Below are 13,967 nucleotides of genomic sequence, written 5' to 3' on the forward strand. Positions count from 1 at the left end.
GACGCACAGTAGCAAAATGGTTCATAATAGAGACACATCGATTATGTTTGTTTACCATTCGGCCATTTCCATGCACATGCATATGATATATCAGTTATATAAATGAGGACAGCGCGCAATAAAACAAAGGATGTATATTAATGTGAAACCAAAATAATGCGCAGTCAAACAACAGTGCGCATTCAACCAACAGCGCGCATTCAACCAACAGCGCCAATCAACACAAACATGCCATAAAAATCACATTTCGGCGCTATGAACTAGACTCTGCCTCCTCTGTTTATAGACTTTGTTGTGATTTACAACACTGCACGTCGTTAAAACTTCACATGCGATCCCCATACCCTAACGTGTTATCCATGCAACAAGTTTACACTTAAATTCTGCGCTATTCACTAGTGTTTTATGCCATAATTTACGCAGTGAATCTTATCGCCATATCTATTAACTGCTATCAACCGACTTATTGCTGGGGTTAATGCATGGTTTCGGCATTACCTGGTTATCAACGAGCGCTGAGGAATGTTAAACGGCGCTCCAAATCCCTGTTCATTCGTTCAACTGACTGGTGGCAAGGGCAGAATAATTTAACCATTAATTACAGACAGTTTACAACTATATTCCACAGTTTCCGAGCTTAAACAAACTACTCCATTACCTGAATGAATCCCGAAAATCAGTGATCACTCGTCGTTAAATCCGGGGTAATTTTCCTTCTTAAATCCTCTCAAACCCGCTTCAATATCCTTTTCACTAGTTTGTAGCTTCAAACACCATCGTTCTGAGCTATTCGGAAATGAAGAATGAGGTTAAACAGTGCAAGAACCGTCGGTTAGTTCATGACCGTTTCATGGGTGTACTGTGCACTCTTGTTTATTGGTGTTACAATGTATTGTTGGTATGGGTGTCCTGTTTGACCAGTTGCCCGACTGTGTCATGAGGATGGCCAAATCATAGTTTTAGTTTGAAAGTCATGCGCATAACTCCTGTACAGCGCACAGTCCAATGAAAAATAGTCGCCATGCCACGGTGTTTACCCCGTACCTGTGTGCTGGCCGGTATTTGTCGTTTTGTTGATGTCGTTTCATTCAGTGGCTTAACCTTTGGCTGCATACAATATGATTTCCACCGTCGTGTGATCATACCCGTGCTCCTCACTCATTCTCATATGCAATGATGTTAAACAATGCGTTCGTATTGCAATGAGTTTGAACGATGTGCAGTTATCATTTAAACCATACACAACACCCCGCTGCCACATATGCAATCACAGTTTTGTTCTTTGTGCGCGGTCGTGCCATATGGTTTGCACGCGGCCTTCCCTTTATACACCATACCTTATATTATATGCGCCCTTCCTTGTATCATATACATGCCTTTAGTTTATATCATATATATATATATATATATATATATATATATATATATATATGCGCTTTGATTTATATCATATACATGCGCTTTGGGTTATGATATATGTATGTAATCTTTACTTCACCATTTTGACTATAGCACATGCATATTATAACCATTTGGACTATAGCACATATATTTGCATATGGCATATATGGATTTTCATATAGCGCATGATTTTTTTGATTATATGCACATCTTTATAATTTTAAAATGACCATCTTGGGTCATATTTAAAATTATCACCATTACTAATTCCTGAGTTGTATGTGCAGGTTGAAAAGGTGTCCCAGTTTGGTCTTTTTATGCTTCTAAAGAAAAATACTTAGGGGTTAACGATCATGAAATAAATAGGGAATATGTATGGAGATGAAATGGAATATGATGTATAAGGGTTATAGGGTATGTATAGGGAATATAGGATATGAAATGATAATGAATATCCTCAGGTACTAATTTCAACTTAACAAAGACTAAAAATTTCTAAGAAAAATTTGAATTTTCAAGCACAAAATGACTATACATATACTCCCCTGGATGATGTCTGTACAAGTGGGATGAAATCAATTGATCAAATGTTGTAGATGGATTGAAAAGTAAACTTTATTACTGCTCCTTGTTCTTCATGCTCTGGTTCTTGAATTGTTGTTCAGGTCCCTCTGTAATGATTTCTTGTTTCAGGTCCCTCTGCAATGCTTATGGAATATGTACATGTTGTTTTGACATTGGCAGGTCTTTCAGGTCCCTCTGCAATGATTTCTTGTTTCAGGTCCCTCTGTTGACAATACAAGTTCCATCTATACTTCAGCTTTCCAGCTAAAGGTCTTATGCAATTCTTATGCAATTCTCCCCCTTGCTTATGATTTGACTTGTCCTCAAGTCAGTTGTCTGTGGAGAGTTCCTGCATTTAAATTATGTGAGAACAGTAGAACAAGAATAAGGAATTCATAGAGTCCAAGTTGCCCTGGTTTTCCCCTATGAATTCGTGTTTGCTTAGTGCCAGTTTCTTGGTTTTCACTAGCAAACAAATTATTTATTTTTTATATGTTTTTTTATATTTTTTTGTTTTTTTGGTTTTTTTTGTTTTTATTATTCAACTACAAGACTGGAAGATGGCTGAGCCTGGTGTGCCATGATTTCCAGTTCTGTATCTTCTATCAGTTGTTTCATAAATGCTTCTTTACTGATAGGCCTATTATAAACTTTGAGCCTATGTCCATTCACTATAAATGAGGTGGAGTCTTGGTCGATTGTCCTGATCTTTACTGCTCCATTGTCAACGATTTCGTCAATTTCATATGGGCCTAGCTAGTGTGTTGTGAACTTTGCTTTGAAGTCTTTGAATTTGGAGTCAAAAAGTAATGCGCAGTCTCCCTTGTGAAATGTCTTTGTTTTGATATATCTGTCGTTCCACTTCATTTTTTGTTGTTGCACCAATGTAGTATGTTCTATGGCTTGTTGACGATGCTCATCTAATTGATTCAGTTCCATGATCCGCTGTTGCTATGCTTCAGTCAGGTCTAGTCCTAGTTCAGCTGCTAGTCTGTATGTTTGTATCTGAAACTCTATAGGCAACAAGGCCTCTTTTCCATATACTAACTGGTATGGACTAAAACCAGTTGTATTCTTCCATGTGATTCTGTAGGCCCATAGTGCATCTTTTAATTTTTCAGACCAATCTCTTCTATTCAGCTGTACTGTTTTAGTCATGATATTTTCTAGGAATTTATTTGTTGATTCAACCTGCCCATTTGCTTGAGGATGATATGGTGTAGATTTCCCGTGTTTGATCTTGTATTTCTCTGTTAGATCTCGTACCAGCTTTGATGTAAACTGTGCCCCTTGATCGGTTAAAATTTGTCTAGGTACTCCGTATCTGACAAAGATTTCTTCAAAGAGAAAGGTGACCACTGTATCTTCTGTTGCTCTGTTCATTGCTTTGGCCTCCGCCCATTTGGTTACATAATCTGTACATACTAGGATGTACCTCTTTCCATTTGATGGTGGATTGATAGGTCCAACAAAGTCAAGTGCCCATTGCTCAAATGGTTCTATGAGGATCTATCGCTTGAGCGGCATCTCATCTGATGTGATTGGTCTCCCTGTTCTTTGGAAACTGTCACATTGCTTGACATATGCCTTAAAGTCTCTGAAGATGGATGGCCAGTAATAGCCCAATTGCAGCACCTTATATGCTGTTCGTTTGTCTGCAAAATGACCACCACATGGTTCATCATGACATGCTCTCAGAATGTCTAATATTTCATCTTCTCGTACACATTTTCTAATCATCAGATCTGAACCAGTATAAAATAAATCACCATTTACCCAACTATACCTAGAACTTTCTCTAACAATTTTTTGTTTTTGCTTTTTAGAGAATTGAGTTGGAAACTTTCTAGAAGATAAATAGTTTGCAATGTCTGCAAACCATGGTGTTTTTACTGTTATGGAAAACAGGTGTTCGTCTGGAAAGTTATCTACAACCGGATTTGGATCGTTGGGTGAATGTATGTGGGACAGAAAGTCAGCCAATTGATTTTCCTTGCCTGACCGGTCTTGTATTGTGATATTAAATTCTTGAAATAACAGTAACCATCTTGTTATTCTTCCATTGGTGATGGGTTTATTCATCAAGTACTTGATTGCTGAATGATCTGTATGAATGAAAACTTGATATCGTGTTATATAGTGCTTGAATTTGTTTACTGCATGTATAACGGCTAACATTTCTTTCTCTGTGACTGTGTAGTTCAATTCTGCAGGTGTTAGATTCTTGCTGATAAAGTATATTGCATAATTGAACAAGTTCTCTTTCTGCCCAAGAGAGGCACCTATCGCGGTATCAGATGCATCAATGGATATATGAAATGGCAAAGACTAGTTTGGCCCACGGAGAATGGGTGCAACTGATAATTTTTCTTTCAGAATTTGAAATGCATTTTGACAGTCATTTGTCCAGTGAAATTCAATATCTTTTGCTAATAGTTTGAACAGAGGTTGGGCTATTTTACTGAAGTTTTCAATGAATCGTCTATAATAGCCTGCATAGCCTAAGAAACTTCTTACCTCTTTTTGTGTTGTAGGAGGCATTAAGTTAACTAGGACTTGGATTTTTGCTGGATCCACCTTAATTCCTGAAGCGGAAATATGGTGTCCCAGAACTATTCCTTATGTCAACATCATATAGCATTTCTCATTGCTCAATGACAAATTTGTTTCAATGCATCGTTTCAGAACTTTCTCAAGGTTATTTAGGCAATCATTATATGTGTTTCCATAAACTGTGAAGTCATCCATATAAACCTCTACACATTCATGAATTAGATAAGCAAATATTGCAAGCACTGCTCGTTGAAAAGTTGCAGGTGCATTGCATAAACCAAATGGCAAAACATTATATGCATAGGTTCCCCATGGGCAAGTGAATGTTGTCTTGTCTTGGTATTTTGTTGCTATTCTTATTTGGTTGTATCCGCTAAACCCATCCAAGAAGGAGAATTTTTTTTTTTCCAGCTAATGAGTCTAACACTTGGTCAATGAATGGTAGAGGAAAATGATCTTTTAGTGTAGCTTTGTTTAGTTCCCGATAGTCCACACATACCCTCCACTTTCCATTTTTCTTTGGTACTATAACCAATGGAGAAGCCCATTGACTATCTGAAATAGGATAGATGAATCCAACATTTAATAATTTTTGCAGTTTCTCTTTCACTATTTTTTTCATCATGGGATTCATTCGTCTTTGAGGTTGCCTTACAGGTTTGAGTTGATCATCTGTATAGATGTGGTGGATACATGTGCTAGGATGGATTCCTTGCATGTCAGTATAATCCCAGGCAAAAGCTTTTGAATATTTATGTAATAATGCAATTACCTCTTGCTCTTGTGCTGATTGCAACTGGTTTCCAATGTTTAAATGTTTTCCAGGATATACCTCAAATGTTTTTATTGTTGGATTGGAGATTGTGTTTACAGGAAAGATGTCTATAAAAGAATTCCGCAAAGTTTGAACAGTACAAGTTTCCTGAAAACATTGATTCAAAAGGTTACTTGCAGCTTCATATTGGAATTCTCTCAGCTGCTCTGAAATACTTGGTTCTGAAATGAAAAGATCCATTAAGTCTTCATTCTCTTCTTCTTCTCTAAAATCAAAGAATTGATTTATACTTAAAACTGATTTAGTTTGTTGTTTTTCTTGAGTTTCAAGTATTGATTCTAAAGAAGTTGATTGTGCAGGTGAATAAAGAGCAATGTGTTTCCTTTCATCTCCATGTGAAATAATCATGCTTCCTGATCTGCATCCTATGAAGGCATCAGCGGTAGCTAACCATGGTCTGCCTAAGATTAGAGGATGTCCTCCCAAATTTGTTTTTGGTTGCAAGATAAGGAAGTCAACATGATACTACCATGAATCCAAAGAGACTATGATATCTTCTAATATTCCTTCAGGAACAACTTTAGGTTTGTCGGCTAGTTCTAAAATTGTAGAAGTTGATCTAATGTTGTTTAAATGCAGAGTTTTCATTGTCTCCATTGTCATTACATTTATAGCTGCTCCCAAGTCTATTAATGTGTTTGGTACTGAGAAATTATTTATTGATATAGTAACCATAGGGATACCAGGATCAATATATTTCTCTACAATGGTTTGTGTAGACATGAGGCTTGCTAGTTTAGCAATGACTTGGATTGTAGTAGGATCCTTCTTCTTTTTCCCTGATTTCTTAGTGCACAATTCCCTTATTGTTTTAGCATATATTGGTATTTCTTTAATTGCCTTCAACAAATGAATTTTTACATAAGCATTTTTTAACTCATCTAAAATATCAAATTCAGGAAGGGTTATTTCTTTTTGTTGTTCCACTAACCTTTTAGGATAAGGTGGTGTTTGTGTTGTAATGGTTTTTCCTTTCTGAATTTGTATCTCAGCTTGTGATGTTTCAGGTGATTCTCCTTGTTCAGTTGGTTCTTCTATGATTGGAGGAGAATCCTTTTTAAACACTTTTCCAGACCTTAGATGGACATCATTAAGAGGAAGAATCGAATATGTGGGAAAACATGCTACTTCCTCTACAGTGTATGCAGATTTGTCCACCTTATTATTCGGATTTGCCATTGGTTGGGCTGGTAATTGAGTTGGTCTGGGTTGATTTATGGGTAGCTGTAACTGTTGTGGTTGGGTCAACAACGATGGTCGATTCTGCTGTGGAAATGGCATGGATTGTGGATATGCAAATGGCTGTTGGTATTGTTGCTGGTATTGTTGTTGATACTATTGAGGTGGCTGGTTTCCATAACCATATCCTCTCCAACCTTGTGCAGGTTGTTGTGAATATTGTTGTGGAGGCCAAGCTTGCCATGGCATTGGAGGAGTCCAAGGATTTTGAGGTGGATAGAGGTAATTTTGTTGAGGGAATTGTTGTTGATTTTGTTGAGGCATCCTACGTTGCCATGGTCTTCGTGGTGCTACATAATAAAAACCTTCTATTCCTGACACTTCTTCCATTAAGTTCATTTGTAATTCTTTCAATCTTAGACAATTTTTTGTGGAATGATTTTCTGTACAAAGACCACAAACTTGAATACTATCCAAAGGACATTCTCTCAATAGATGTTTTTTTTCTACATTTGGAACAAAAGATTGCTAGAGCTTGTTCTTGTTCTTCTTTTTTCTTGTTTGCCTTTAGCACATCTACTTGTGTCCCTAATGTACTCAAGAGGTCTGTTTTGAAGTTTTCCAATAAGCTTCCTATTTCAGCTCTTGTTATCCCTCCTGTAGTTGACTTTGCTGCTTTTGAACTTGCTTCTCTTTTTCCTGTTTTTGATCTTCCTCTAGAATATTTTTGACATAACTCAACAATTTCCTCGCATGGTAGGTTTGAAATGTCTCCTTTACCCATCACATTCAAAATGTCGAGGTATTCATCCCTTACACCCTTGAGAAAGATTGTTCGAATGGTTTCTTGATTTAGAGAGTGTTGTTTAGATTTTTGTAGATTATATGCAAATCTTTCCAAATATTCTTCTAAAATTTCATCTTCTTGTTGTGTCATTCTGAAAACATCTTCCTTTGAATCTCTAGATCTACAATAAGCTTGATATTTTTTAAGGAAGACTAATCTCATATCACCCCAAGAAGCTATTGTTTGTTCTCCTAAACCCATAAACCATTTTAAAGCTGCTGCTTTCAATGTTGCAGGGAAAAGACGAAGTTTATGAAGGTCATCAGTGTATCCATATGTTCTACATAGAATATCAAATTCAAACATAAATGCATCAGGATCTTCCGTGGACATTCCATAAAAAATTGGCAATACAGAAGGTGGAATACTTTTCATTTTCACTTCTTCTCCTAATATTGCACTTGTGTCTACTATTGGAAAGCCAAAGGTAGCCTCTTGATCATTACCATCTTCTTGTCTTTTCCGATCGTTTTCTATCTTTCTATCATTTTCTTGTTTTGCCTTCTCCTCTCTCTTTCTTCTCCATTCTCTTTGTTGTCTTTCATATTCAGCTCATTGTTCAGGAGTGAAAATAACAGATCCATGTCTCTCTTCTGCCATTGGTTGATTTGTTTCAATTTTAAGTGGAGATTCAGGTTGTTGAAAGATAGGTGGATTTATGGATGGAAAGACAGGTTGTTTTCCTTCGATAATTTCTTTTTGTTTTCCAGAAATTGAAGATTGTTTTTGCTTTTCTTCTCAGGCTAACAAAGTTTGCCTCTCAATCAAAGTTAATCTTTGTCCAGTTCTTTGTTTTTCTGCCAATTCCTCAATTATTGGATTACCAGTAACTGGGGTGTTTGATGATCCTATCTCTATTTGTGGGGGGTTTTTAATAAATCTACCTTGAGGATCTCTATATCTAGGCATAAAGAAACATAATTAAAAAGGAATGTAACTAATGTTTTTGTTTGTTTTGAAATTTATCTTTCTATTGACTATGCCGATATTTGCCTCCCCGACAACGGCGCCAAAATGTTGAGCTAATTTGTTTACCTAAATTAACACAATTATTTCTTATCAATCTGGGTTGTTTATGCTTTGAGGCAAGTTCACTATATGTGAAGATCAGATGTAATCAAACCTTGAAAGATAAGTTATTCAAAAGCTTAAAGTAATACATCCTACAACTCTAATTCAATTAGTTTAAAAATAGGAAAAACATTGAAATGGTTCTTGACTCAAGAAGTGCACTTTTGCCTCAATCACCACTTAATGAATCAGAGGTTAAAACTAAGAACTTAAGATGGATAAATTATTAATGAAATAAGCTCTTAACTTAAGAGACACATAAGATATTTCATCATAATTCATTCATCTCAATACCAAAATCTCAATAAGAAACTACTTGCATGCAAACAAAGGATACTAGTTTTAATCCATCATTTTAGTAGAAGGGATGCTCAACTTGAACACTTGTTTTTCCAACTTAATAAAGTGATGAATAAGCTAAGAACTAATGAAATCAATCACCATGCATGAACCATAAAACAATCTGAAATAAAGTTTTGAAAAACCAGTTCTACAATAACCAGATTACAAGAAATAAAACTAGTTAACAAGGAAGTGTACTTAGCTTGGAATGGGGGCCCTCCACCCTTGCCTTGCACACTTGAGAGGTGATATTAGAAGCTCAAATTCAGTCACACATCCATAGCATTGAACAACAAAATAATAATAACACAAGTCTTCAAATTAACTCTTCAATCCAAAGGTGTCACAGCATAAAAGTATAATAAGTCAATACATAAGCCATCAAAGTTTTGGCTCTTAAATAAGAAGTCTCCTGAAACAAACTGATCTATATTCACTTAAACAAACCCATCTACTTTCATCCATCTATCTAAGTCAAATTCATTACTCCCATCCCAAGAAATATGACCAATCCCATAGAATCTCAAAATTGCCTTATTTCTATGGGATTTCTGAATGACTAGTCATGATTGACTAGCACCAAATGGGCCTAATAAAGCTTGTTCTGTTCGAACTAAGCATAGCTGGCTTAGTCCTAGTTCCCAAGCTGTCCATCCATGCATTCAATTCGTGCCCAAGTGTCCTGCAACCATATCAACCATAGAGCTATTACGAGAATTTCTGAATCTGCCAATTTTGCACTAAAAACCAAACTTTCATAAAAACTTTAGAAATTGAAAAATTAAAATTAAATACCTGAATGGATATCAAATATACATCAAAATGGGATGAATGAAGGGAAAATGGATGGCAAATAGATGGATTAGTAAGTTTCTTAGAGCAAAAATAAGACCAAAACTAACGCCCAACAGAAGGCTTAGTAGAAATAACTGATATTGAAGTGGACAAAAGTAAAGGCGTAGCTCCATATGAGGAAACACAGAGACCATCCGCATCACAGACCCAGATTTTGGAAAGGCAACTAAGTGTAGAAGTATCCTCATTCAGTAGGCCCGTTGATAAGGATAAGGATATAAAAGATAGATATAAAGAGATCAAGATGAGAAATGAAAAACAGAAGGCCCAAACTTATGCTTAGTATCTCAAACTCACACCTACCAATCAGACTAGGTTGATGTCAACTTTCGATATCAAAGAGGGAAAAATATAGATGTCCTTCATAAAACCAATTGCACAATAGCCAAGGACATCAGCAGATTACAAGAGAATTGATTTTGAAGTGTTGGCAAAGGATATTCATCCCATAGACCATATTGAGTTTCAAAAACAGGCTGGAGAGATGATTTACTCCACCCTCACAGGTAAAGCCATAGCTGCTCATCAGTTGCAAAATTCATTGAGAAATATCTCAGCTCAATATCAGTTAGAGAAGGCCTCCTCACAGGCCAAAGACACTAGAATTAAGTCTTTGGAAGACTTAGTGATTGAATTGGGACATGATCCCAAAGACATTAAAGCCACTGAGCAACTGATTAAGAAAAATAACGATGACATTACAACACTTAAAAAACAATTGAAGATACATCAGTTGCAGCATCCCCAAACACTGGAAGTTTTGGAGAACTAGACTAGACATGAAGAATTGATGGACCTAGTCCTGAAACTCAATGATCAATTAAGGGAAACAAAGAAGGAATTGGACACTTTAATCCAATTGAAGTAGACTGGTATTGCCACTACCTAAGTGGATGCCATCCCAACAGTCTCAACAACCGTTCCTTCTACATTGGCAGCCTCATTGGCTCCCACAGCTCCTATGCCTACAGCACAACCAGTTTCAACAAAGTCTACATCAACAGTAGGTGCATCAGGTGAAGAAGTAGCAAATTTGGTCAAAGCCATGGAGGAAATGTCCATACAGGCTACAGAGATGAATAAGTTGAAGGAAAAGGTGACAAGCTTGGAAACAGATTACAAGCTTGCCAAGGTCATGCACAAGGAAGAAGCGCAGAAATCTGCCAGAATGAATAAAAGGTTAAAGGCCATGGAGAAAGATCTAACACTAAAAGAACCCCTTGGGCAAGCCAAGGAACTATTGTGGGCCAATATCATTGACTCTGTCAATGATATTTGGCCATCCATTCAAGTGATTTTTGAATAGATAGATCTGATAAAGATAGCTACAGAAGCTGTCCAAAGAGTCAAGGAAGAATTAGGAGACATGCCTGAGGATGCAACCAGACTTATCCACTTCCTCAATAGTAAAAACAAGTATGAACTTTAGGAATTGGAAATAGAAGACAGGACCGAAACCATTTTGGAGGTGAGAAAGGTCCTTTCCAAGAGAAACTTAATGTTAAACTTGGAGGACAAGTGTCAAAATATGCAGGTAGCAGTCGATAGATTTATGGCCAAGTTTCAAATTTTGAGAGAGAAAGGCTTACCTAGTCCCTTGGTCATAAATTACAATTTCATGACACAACAGGATTACAACAACAAAATCAGAGAGCTAGCTAAAAAACAGGTTAGTACATCATCAATAAAGGCATTTCCAACATGTAAGGTTCTTTACCAAACGTTTGAAAACTTGTTTTTCCTCCAACATGAGGTAAAACACTTATTCATCACTAAGCCTACTTTTGCTAAGTACACCGAGGCAGATGAAATATATAGGAGGATGTTGAAAATCAAATTACTTGATGCTGAATGGTGGGAAAAATTGACTGATTTAATATAAGAAAATTCCAGTAAAAAGGTAAAAAAAGAGACAGCCAGATGAAAAGATAAAGACAGGTCAGCAGGGTCAAAGAGTATCAGATAAAAGCCTAAAGTGACTAAAGCCTCCAGCGTGAAAGTTCAAACAGCAAAGAGCATTAAGGGCTAAAACCAAACCATAAAGGCCAACGTACCAAAATAAATGGGACAACATGAAAGAAATTCAATCTCTGTCTCTATCTTCTTGCAAGAAGATATTTGTATTTCCTATATTAAATTTCAGGTTAGTTTGAAATATTTTGTAATAATTTTTGTATAAATACATCACAATTCGAAGTATGTAGGGTGGATTCTTAGACATTTCTATAGACTTCTTGATCAAAAGACTGTAAAGCTATTGTATCATAGACTAAGCCAACAAGATGGATTGATGAATAAAGACAAGATATTTCATAGGATTCATGATCCATGTTATCTTTTGTTTATAGATGCATGAAAAGAATTACATAAACAGTTTGTAGCTTAACCAAAGAGAAACTTAAATGTGCACATGTGAGAAGAAGAAGAAGAAACACATAAGCATGACAAGAAGACAAGAAGTTTGATAACGGAGTTTGTCCCTCCTGGACTACGTCTCCGAGCCTTGCTCGATCAATGGGGAGGCCTTCATTCATTAAAAATGGCATCAAAAGAAGTTACATTCATCAATTTACAAAATGGAGCATTATACCTCCATGCTAAAAAGTGCCCGAAAATTGGAGAGTTTTGTTGCAGAAACTGACACCACCAATGGATTCTCGTCGTCGAGAAATATAAAATCCATATAAAACTTGCCCAATTCTGAGTCTGGACCAAAATCACCCTCCTGCAATAATTTTGTTCAGGGAAAGTTCCCCAGAGTCTCTGAGTCCTCAAGGGTCCACCACCTTGTCTCGAAATTCGTGCCGCTGATCTCCCCCGGCGCTTCGGCAGAATATAATGTTTTTTTATAATATGGCTGGCGGATTTTTCAAAAAATTTGTTATGGCCTATTGGTTAAAGTTTATTATTAAGATGGAGAGGTCCAGTGGTCAAACCCCGCCCTTCCATATATGACATTTCTTGTTTTGCATCCCAACCGTGTGGTTTTAATAATACACCATATATATATATATTTTTAACTGTTGCCGAGTAACGGGCCCGCCGTTTGGGCGGCCCACACCCATCCCCACACACCTCTTTGCTAACCTTTGGATGCGTATTGTTGATTGGGTGGCGGGACCACATGCGTGGCCGCCTACCCATATTTCGTGACCACTTCAAAATTGGCTGCGGTGGTAACCATAACCCGAATTAACTTATGGGTTGGTAGTTATATGGTTGCACGGTGTGGTGTCCAATATATATATGGTCCATAACCAAATTATAATATATAGGTTTGACTCCACCAATGTGGGTTGGATTAACCATATACCATATATATAGTTTTGTTTCATATGTATTAATCCCAACAACTTTTCCACATGGGCTGTCAATACGTTAGTTGATATATATATATATTGTTTGGTTTATATCCATGCCATGCGTAAAAGGTTGGATTAAAGTTTTGTTTATAATTCGTTGATTTGTTTTAACCACACCATGTATGGTTTGCTTTGTAATATATTCTATAACCATATAATATATATTAACTTTTTTTGGATTTATGATTTTTTTTTTAATAATTGTTTTATATAGTTATTTTAATAATTATATAAAAACAATTTTTGTTATATGGCTTCTAATCCAAAAATGATTTTTGTTGCTTGTGCAGGTTTAGGAGGCCACGGGAGGGATGCCAAGTGTCAAGCTGCCATGTGGGTCCCACGTGCTGACTGGGATGCTATGTGGCGCACTGTGGGCCCCATTTTTCTCCTGTCATACCAAACTTTGAAGAGCTCCATCTTTTGCATACGAGCTCAGATTGATGAACTGTTCACGCCATCACGATCAACAAGACGAGCCCTACTAATTGATGCCATCAACTTCCCCTTTCTGCCATTTTGAATTTCGAGCTTTTATCCATCCCCTTGGTGTCTCGAGATCCTCCTGGATCAATTCATGTGTTGAGCGAAGTGCAGACAAGTATTTTCTCATGTTGTTGTTATCTTTCTTAAAGTTTTTCCACAATCTTTAATGTATTTCTGAATCTAAATGCTATAACTGGAACAATATCTCAGAATTTGTTTAATTACACTCTGTTTTAACGTTTATGCATTTGAATGTTTTCTACTGATATCTAAGTTAAGGAATTCTTAATTGCTCCTTAGTTTAGGTTGTTTCTTGCTAATCCATATCAAAGGATTCTTAAGTTCCCTTTGCTTTCGATTACTCTCTATTCCTCATTTATATCTCAGTCTTAGAATTCTTAATTTCTCTCTTACCCTAATTAAAACCATTTCACCCTCCTGTTCCAAAGACCTGCACTTTACTCTGCTAGCT

The 13,967-nt window shown here is 36.6% G+C and overlaps 1 long non-coding RNA gene across 1 annotated transcript in view; it reads right to left on the minus strand.

The window, feature by feature from the left end:
* Positions 1-9,090: 9,090 nt before the first annotated feature.
* Positions 9,091-13,967, minus strand: part of LOC149173442 (uncharacterized) — a 54,105-nt gene continuing 49,228 nt past the window's right edge. The window contains exon 2 of the long non-coding RNA XR_016259680.1: positions 9,091-9,474. This is a non-coding gene — a long non-coding RNA (uncharacterized LOC149173442). The remainder of the gene's footprint in view (positions 9,475-13,967) is intronic.

This window comes from Pinus tabuliformis, chromosome 4_2 (genome assembly GCF_031772625.1).
Source record: "Pinus tabuliformis cultivar Carrire ecotype Pingquan chromosome 4_2, CPIR1, whole genome shotgun sequence".
Lineage (NCBI taxonomy): Eukaryota > Viridiplantae > Streptophyta > Pinopsida > Pinales > Pinaceae > Pinus > Pinus tabuliformis.